Here is an 8,586-nt window from a genome sequence, read left to right on the forward strand (position 1 = left end):
CAGTATAGCAGTAATTGATATGACATGACAAGTAGTATGTATTTAGAAGACCAGAGTGAAAGGCATTTCAAGCATGACCCTACTATTACACATTGCTATCTTCAGTGCAGTTGCTTAGTTCACAGGTATTAACATATATAGTCAGGGTGAGAATCATACTAATTAACTGCTAGTTTCAAAAACCTGCTGAAAATTCTCAAGATCCAAATCCTGCTTACATACATACATACATACATACATACATACATACATACATACATCTCTTTCCCCCATTCCTTCTCCTGTCTTTCTCCTCAATTTAGTAGCTTTTTTCCTTTTCAATAAGTTTATTGTCTTTTCCCAGTACCTATTTTACCTGTCAGATTCCATTTTTTCTTTCAGGTTCTCCCACTAAGGTAAGTCTGATTTATTTCACTGGAGTGTGTTCTCTAGTTGTATGCATTTACAGACAGAAGACTCAAATTTAATCCTGTTTTATACCTAATAATACTCTGTTGTGTAAAAATATGACACATTATTTACCCATTCTTCAGTTGTTGGGCACTTGGTTTGTTTCCAACACTTATCTATGACAAATTGTGCTGTTATAAACTTGGGTGCACATACATTGCTGTGATATGAGGTTCTCAGTTCTACTGGAAAAATACCCAGAATAGGAGTATCTGGCTTGAATTGGATCTCCAATCCTAGGTTTTGAAGGAATTTCCACACTGATTTCCATAGTGGTCATACTAGTCTGCACTCCCACCAATAGTGCAGAAGTATTCTTTTTTCTCCACAGACTCATCAGCATTTGTTACTGGCTGATATTAGCCAATTATAGATATTAGTCATTCTTTCTGGGGTGAGATACAATCTCAGTGTTATTTAATTTGTATTTCTTGAATGACAAATGATGTTGAATATTTTTTCATATATTTACTTGCCATTTGTATTTTTTCCTCTGAGAAGAGTATATTCATCTCCGATGCCCATTTTTTGGTTAGGTCTTTGAATTTGGGGGACCTGATTATTTTAAATTCTTTATATGTTCTAGATAGAAGATCTTTCCTGTGCAGTTTGGTTTTTATTCATGAAGACTTTACCTACCCCAATGTCTTTAAGATTTCTACCTACATATTCCTCCAGAAAATTTAGTATTTCTGTTTTAATATTTAAATCTTTGATTGATTTCGACTGCAGTTTTGTTTTGTGCATGGTGATAGGCATGGGTCTATTTTAAGTCTTTGGCATGTGGAAAGACAGTTTTTTCAGGACCATATATTAAAGAGGCTATCTTTCTTCAAGTGCACATGTTTGGCCTCCTATAAAACATGAGGTGACTGAGTATGTTTACAATTGTAGTGCATCTTTTAATATGTTCCATTGATCCTCAGGTCTTTATGTCAGTACCATGCTGATTTTATCACAGTAGCTTTATAGTACAATTTCAGGTGAGGTATTCTGATACCTCCTGACTTCCTTTGTTTCCCAGGATTGCTTTTGATATTCTGGGTCTCTTATGGTTTAATATGAATTTGAGGAAATTTTTTTCTAGCTCTGTAATGTATACTAGTGGTATTTTAATAGGGAATGCATTGAATCTATGTAACAATTTTGGGAATGTAGCCATTTACACAATGTTGTTTCTTCCTATCCAGGAGCATGGGATATATTTCCATTTTCTCAAATTCCCTTCAATCTCTTTTCTCAGAGTACCATATTTTTCACTGTATAAATCTACATCCATTGTGAGACTGATTCTTAAGTATTTCATTTTTTTGGGTGTCATTGTGAAAGGTGTGGTTTTCCTAATTTCTTTCTCAGTGCATTCATTGTTTGTGTACAAAAATACTACTATTGTTTGACTGTTGAATTTGTATCCTGCAATAGTACTAAATTTGGTGATTAAATCTCCAAGACTCTTGGAGGAGTTCTGGGTCCTATATCATGTCATCTGCAAATAATGATAATTTCACTTCTTTTCAAATCCTCATTTCTTTTGTTTCTTTCTTTTGCCTGATTGCTCTGATTAACATTTTAAAACAATGTTGAATAGAAGTGGAGACAGTGGACATCACTGTCTTATCCTGATTTTAAATGAAAGCCTTCAGTTTTTGCCCGTTTAGTATGATGTTGGCTGTTGGTTTCTCATAGATGGATTTTATCAGCTTAAGATATATATCATATATTCCAATTCTCCATAGGGTTTTTATCATAAATGAGTGTTGGGCTTTGTCAAAAGCTTTTTCTGCAGCTATTGAGATGACCATTTTTTAAAAAAAGCATTTAGTACACTGTCTGCAGGGTCTCAATACACAGATCAGACTTGTAGTGATCCTCTTGTTTTCAGCCTCCCAGGCACTGAAATTATAGGCATGTGCCACCACACATTGTCTCAGTCACTGTCTCAGTGTGCCCTGGGGGCAGGGCTGTCATGGCATGCCAGGAATCAAAACCAGGGTCTTTGCACCTGCCTAAGCAGGTGCTTTAGTCTGCTGAGCTATCTGATCAACCCTACCATGTTGTTTTTGATTTTGGTTTTATTGATGTGGTGTATTATATTTATGAATTTGCATATGTTGAACCATCTTTGCGTCCCTGTAGTGAATCCCATTTGGTCATGATGTATAATGATGATTTGCTACATTCTGTTTGCTAGCATTACATTGAGGAGTTTTGCTTCTATATTCATTATAGAGATTGACCTCTTTTTTTCTTTGTTATTTGGATCTTTCTCTGGTTTTGGAATCAGAGTAGTAAATTGCCTCCAGGAATGAGTTTGGGAGAATTGCTTCACTTTCAATTTCACTGAAGAGTTTGAGAAAAGTTGGCAATAAATTTTCTATAAATTTCTTGTAGAATTCTGTTATGAAATCATTGGGACTTGGGATTTTCTTTCTTGGTAGTTTTTTTTAAAAAAATTACTTTTCCATTTTTGTTTTTCATTATTGGGTATTCAAAATTTGTATATCTTCTTGATTCAGGTTTAGCATTTCATACGTATCTATGAAACTGTCTATTTCCTCTGTGTTCCATCCTCTGAGAGTAAAGGATTTGGATGTAGGTATTGATGATCTTCTGAATTTCTGTAAAGTCTGTTGTGCTTTTGCCTTTTCATTCTTTATTGCATGAATTTGGACTTATTCTTTCCCAATTTGATTAGGCTGGCTAGAAGTTTATCAATTTTATTTATTCTTTCAAAGAATAAATGAACTGTTTGATTCACTTATTCTTTGTATTGCTTTATTCATCTCCAATGCATTAATTTCTGCTGTGATTTTTATAATTGTCTGCCTTCTTTGGACTATGGGCTGTACTTGCTCTTCTTTTTCTAGGAACTCAATGTGCAGCATAATATCATTTATTTGGGCTTGTTCTGTTTTAATAATTTGTGAATTTACTGCTATAGATTTTCCTCTTAAGACAGCTTTCAGAAGAGAAAACATTCTCTCAGGCTATCATAGAGAGCACATTGGCCAAGCAATGGCTGTGACTCATCCACATGGCTGACACTGAAAAAGGTTCTACAATCTGAGGTACAGAATCTCAGGATAAATCCTGAGGGGATTTCACTGACCTTATCAGACCCAAAACCTACAACTCTTATTGCATAGGTCCTGCTTTATCTTGGTCTTAACCATCTAGCAGAAAAGTATAAAAATGAAATATCAGAAGTAAAGCCATGCTGTTATGTTGAGCTGTAGGGAACTCAGGTCTACAATTTCTGACATTGCCAGTCAAGTGGAAGACCCAATACTATTATGGACAGACTCTTTTAGAATACTTTGCTGAGTTTATACACCTATAATACTTAAATGATGGAACTTAACAAAAAAAAGGTATACAGATGAATGTCCATTTTGTATCTGTGTATTCAAAGTGGTTAGGATAGATATATAGTTACATTCTCTTAATGAATAGAGGGATTTGTTCTAATGGTGTTTATAAATAGGATATCAAGTCTGCATCTTGTACAGCAATTAACCACTAGGAAGAATGTATGCAATGTGTTAATTATTGAAACTGTCCTACCAATTTTGTTTGAAACTGTCTCATTGCTATTTGTTTCTCAATAAAATTATGGAAAAAAACACTAAAAAAATAAAATAAAAAAATTAAATTTAACCTGGATTTGAAGGATAGGTAAAATTTAGAATATTAAATCAGGAGGAGCAAAAAGTATTCTCGAAAAGGCAAGATTTTAAGTAAAGCACAGAGCAATAGAAAACTGTGTTAAGTACAAAGATAACAAGAAGTTGGCTGATGTGATGAAAGAGATGGTGAAATATAAGGTTGAAAGAGAATGTCAGGCTAAAGTTTCAGTGAAGCCTTTTTTTTTCAGTACTGAGCGTTGAACTCAGGGCCTTGCACTTGCCAAACAAGTGCTTATTCTACTGAGCTATTTCTCTAGCCACAGTGAAGATTCTTTAAAGTAGTTTCAGCAGCAATATTTGAGCCTCAGTGCTCTGGGGTGACTGAGCTGGCAATCAAGGGTCAGAAAATTCGGGGAGGGAGAATGTGGAGATATGAGCCCACCAAAACTGTTTAAGAGGACTGAAATAAACAAGTGAGAATGAACTTGGAAAGCAAAGAAGATAAGCGAGAGCTGGAGAAGTGATGAGCAAGAGGTCTGTTAGTAAACTAGAGCAAGAGACAGAACCCAGGCTCTTGAGACAAACACCCCACGTGACTGGAGGTGCCACCACCTCTTTAGGAAAAAACGACAGAGAAGGGTGGCTGAGACACGATTCCATCTGCTATGAATCCACCTGGCGACAGCCCCTGGCTTCACTGAGCAGTTCACATGCATCACTGCTTGACTATAAACATTGATGAAAACACTCCATGCGCATCATTTAGGATCTCTTCATTTTACCCTGGGTAAATTTTCTTCACTCCTCCTGTGATGTCCCTTCCGCTTCTTCTGTCCTCTGCCACGCTGCCCTGGCTTGGAGCCAGCTAACTATGGGCTGAAATCTGTGCAAACTGTGAGCCTGAATAAATCTTTCCTCCTTTGAGTTGTGTCAGCTATTGAGTCTCAGCAATGAGACAGTAACTAAGCCAAAGCTTTACATAGTTAGAAATAACCTTCATTTTAAATAAAGATGAGATGTTCAGGATTAAGAAAAAAAAAAAAGACAGCTTTCATTGCATCCCACAAGTTTTGGTAGGTTGTATCTGCATTTTCATTTGATTGTAAATATTTTGTAATTTCTTCTTTAATTTCATCTGTGATCCACTGGTTGTTTAAGAAGTTATTATTAAATTTTCATGTGTTAATTGTGTTTTTGTAGTTTCTTTTGACAATAACTTCTGGGCTTATTGCCCTGTGGTCAGAAAGTATGCATGGGATAATTTTAGTTCCTTTGTACTTAATTAAGAGTGCTCAGTGTGTAAGAATATAGTCTATTTTGAAGAATGTCCCATGTTCAGCTGAGAAAAATGTGTATTCGGTTGTTGCTACATGGAACACTGTAAAAGTCTACCAAGTAAATTTCTTCCCAAGTTTAGTTCAGTTCTGTTATTTATTTGTTGATTTTTTGCTACTTGATCTGTCTCTTTGTCACAGTGGTGTGTGAAAGTCCCCCATTTGTATTGTTTTATTGCTCACTTTATTTTTCATGTCTATTAAAATTTGTCTTACATAAGTGGGTGCCCCTACATGGGGGCATATATATTTATAATTATTTGTTCCTCTTTTAGTTGTCTGTTAATAAGCATGTAGTGACCTCCTTTAGCTCTTTGAATGATTTTTGTTTTGTAGTTGATATTATCAGTAACCAGGATATCTACCCCTGCTTTTTTCTGATTTCTTGTGGCATGTAGGACTGTTTTCCACCCTTTGACTTTTAGTCTGTGAATTTCCTTTCCAATTAAGTGTGTTTCCTGTATGCAGCATGTTGTCAGATTTTGTTTCTTAATCCACTTTGCTAGTCTGTTTGTTTTTATTGGTGAATTGAGGCCATTTACTATGTTGGTTAAAAGTGATATATATTGGCTTATCTTTGTCATGTTATTTTCCTGCTACAGTTTCTGTGCTTTTTACCTCTTTTTAATTACTTGCTCTATATGGTGGTTCTTTTTTCTTATTCTTTAAGCTGTGATTACTTTTCCTTCTTTCTAGAAAATCTGTCAGTTCTCTTTGTAGGGTTGGTTTAGTGGTCATGAATTTCATAAGTTGTTCTTTGTCATGGAAGTATCTTATTTCACCACTGTTTTTAAAAGAATATTTAATATTTTTTATTTATTCATGTATTTGGCACAGGGTCTCATTTTGCACCTCAGCTGGCCTGACATGCAGTACCAGAGATTGAACCTGGATCCTTGAACTTGCCAGGTAGGCGCTTAGACTGCCGAGCTATCTCCCCAGTCCCTTCTCCACTGCTTTTGATAGATAACTTTGCAGGATTCATCAATATTTGTCAGAACTTATTTTCTTTCAGGACCTGAAATACTTCACTCCAAACTCTTTGATTTGGTGATTTGTGTTGAGAAGTCTGTCATGATTCTGAGGTCTTTCCTTTGTAGGTGGTCTGTTTCTTATGTCTAGGAGCAATACTCTATTCTTTTGCTGAGTTTATGTGATTTTTGATTATTCTGTGTCTGTGTCTAGATTTATTGTGATTATGGCTGCTTGGAGTTCTATATGCTTCCCTCACTCTATGTCAGGTTCTTTTGTCATGTTTGGAAAATTTTCCACTAGTACTTCTCCAGAAGCCTTTTTATTGTTTGTTATTTGTGCTGTCTCCCACTGCTTCTTTGACAACTATTATTCTTAAATTATTTTTCTTTGGGTCATAGTGTAGCTGATGAAACATTAATTCCTGGTTCCTTGTCAGTTTTAAGAGATCTTTTATATCACACTTATTAGCTGCAACACTGATTCAAGGTCTGAAAATCTGTCTTCAGTTTCAGTCATGCCATTTTGCCAGCTTTTGATGGAGTTCTTAATTTTCTAGATATCTGTTTGAATCTATTTCATGCATTCTAATTCTTTTCTGTATTGTTCATTCAGTGTTTCCATCATTTTTCTATTCTCCTCTTTTAAAAAAGTCTATGTGTTCTTTAGTTGTGATGGACAATTCTTTCAATATTTTTTTAATTTTTATTTTATTTATTTTTATTTTTATTTTTGCAGAACTGGGGATTGAACTCAGGCCCTTGTGCTTGCCTGGGAAGCACTTATTCCAGTGAGCCATCTCCCTGGCCCCCAAGGAGATTTTATTTTATTTCTTTTTGTGATTCTTTCAATATTGTTGTTTTCATTTTTGAGCTGAGAGGTTATTCCTGATCTTATTTCTTCTATGGCTTGATGGACTTGTTTCTTTCCTTCTGTTCCTATCATTTTAAAAATATCAGTTGTTGATTTCCAAGTTCTTGTATGTTTTTGTCTCCTGGACTTGCTCTGGGTGGACTGGAGGATGGCAACTGCCTTTTGCTCCCGCATTTTTACATTTTTGAAACTCCCAGTAATCACTCAGACAGAGTTCCCTGGGTTACCCAGAGTCCAACAGAGTACTTACATGTCTCCAGGAAAGCTCCACTTGTGCTTGTGCTAGGCCCAATGATCACGTCCTGCAGGCCACTCACTGTTATCTTAACTTCTTAAAACTGGCACCAGCAGAAGCTCCAGGCCTATGTGCTGGGGGCTAAGGTAAGAGCTTAACAGAGTTCCACAGGCTTCTCACAGTCCATCAACATTCTTAAATTGTGCCCTCCTGACTTGTTTTTAAGGGATGATTAAATATAAAAAATATTGCATGAAGTCATATACCCATTTTTCTGTACTGAGACATTAAGATAGGCAGAATTTATTTTTCTACATAAAATTTGAAATTTTCAATTATATTTGTTCTTATAAATTTAGTAAGACTTTATTTCAAAGAAAGTTATTTCTTTTTCCTGACAAATATCAGGACGTATATGATGGATTTCATAGAAAAGTGTCTGTTTTGTGCTCTTACAACAGAATATGTGAGGGTGAATAACATACAAAAATGAGAAACTTACTAACTAAAAGTTGTTTCTGGCAAGTCTTGGAGAGATGAACTGTGACATGGTAAGAACTTCTGTGGTGTATCATCACTCAGTGGAAAGTAAGAGAATCAGAAAGAGAAGGAGATAGAGATAGTGGTAGAGATGGGAAGAGAGAGAGAGAACAATAATTCATCCTAAGTATAATGAAATCATTCCAGAATGAAGGCATTAATCCATCTTTGAGGTTAGAGCCTTCATGGCCTACTTCCTGTATATTAAATACTGGTTTGTGAAATATTTCAACATAAAAACCATTTTGTGCATTAACACATTTTCACTTTTTCCAAAACTACTCAACACCTCAGCATCCCTGCTCCAAGTCAGTGGATGGAAACAATATACTATTCTTACCTTGGCCACTCTGTGAAACTGTTGCTACACTGCTACTTCTATTTTTGGCTTCATGGTGTGAGGCAGCCAGAGACATGCTACTCCAAATGCATTCCGCTGCCTATCTGGGGAATTAGCTATTTGGACCTCTACATTTTTTTAATGGTAGGCATTGAAAAGTTCCAGAGAGAGTGATGCTCTCTTAAACCCTGTGTTCAAAGCTGATACTCTCTTTCT

The sequence above is a fragment of the Octodon degus genome, unplaced genomic scaffold, assembly GCF_000260255.1.
Source record: "Octodon degus isolate 3935 unplaced genomic scaffold, OctDeg1.0 scaffold00025, whole genome shotgun sequence".
NCBI lineage: Eukaryota > Metazoa > Chordata > Mammalia > Rodentia > Octodontidae > Octodon > Octodon degus.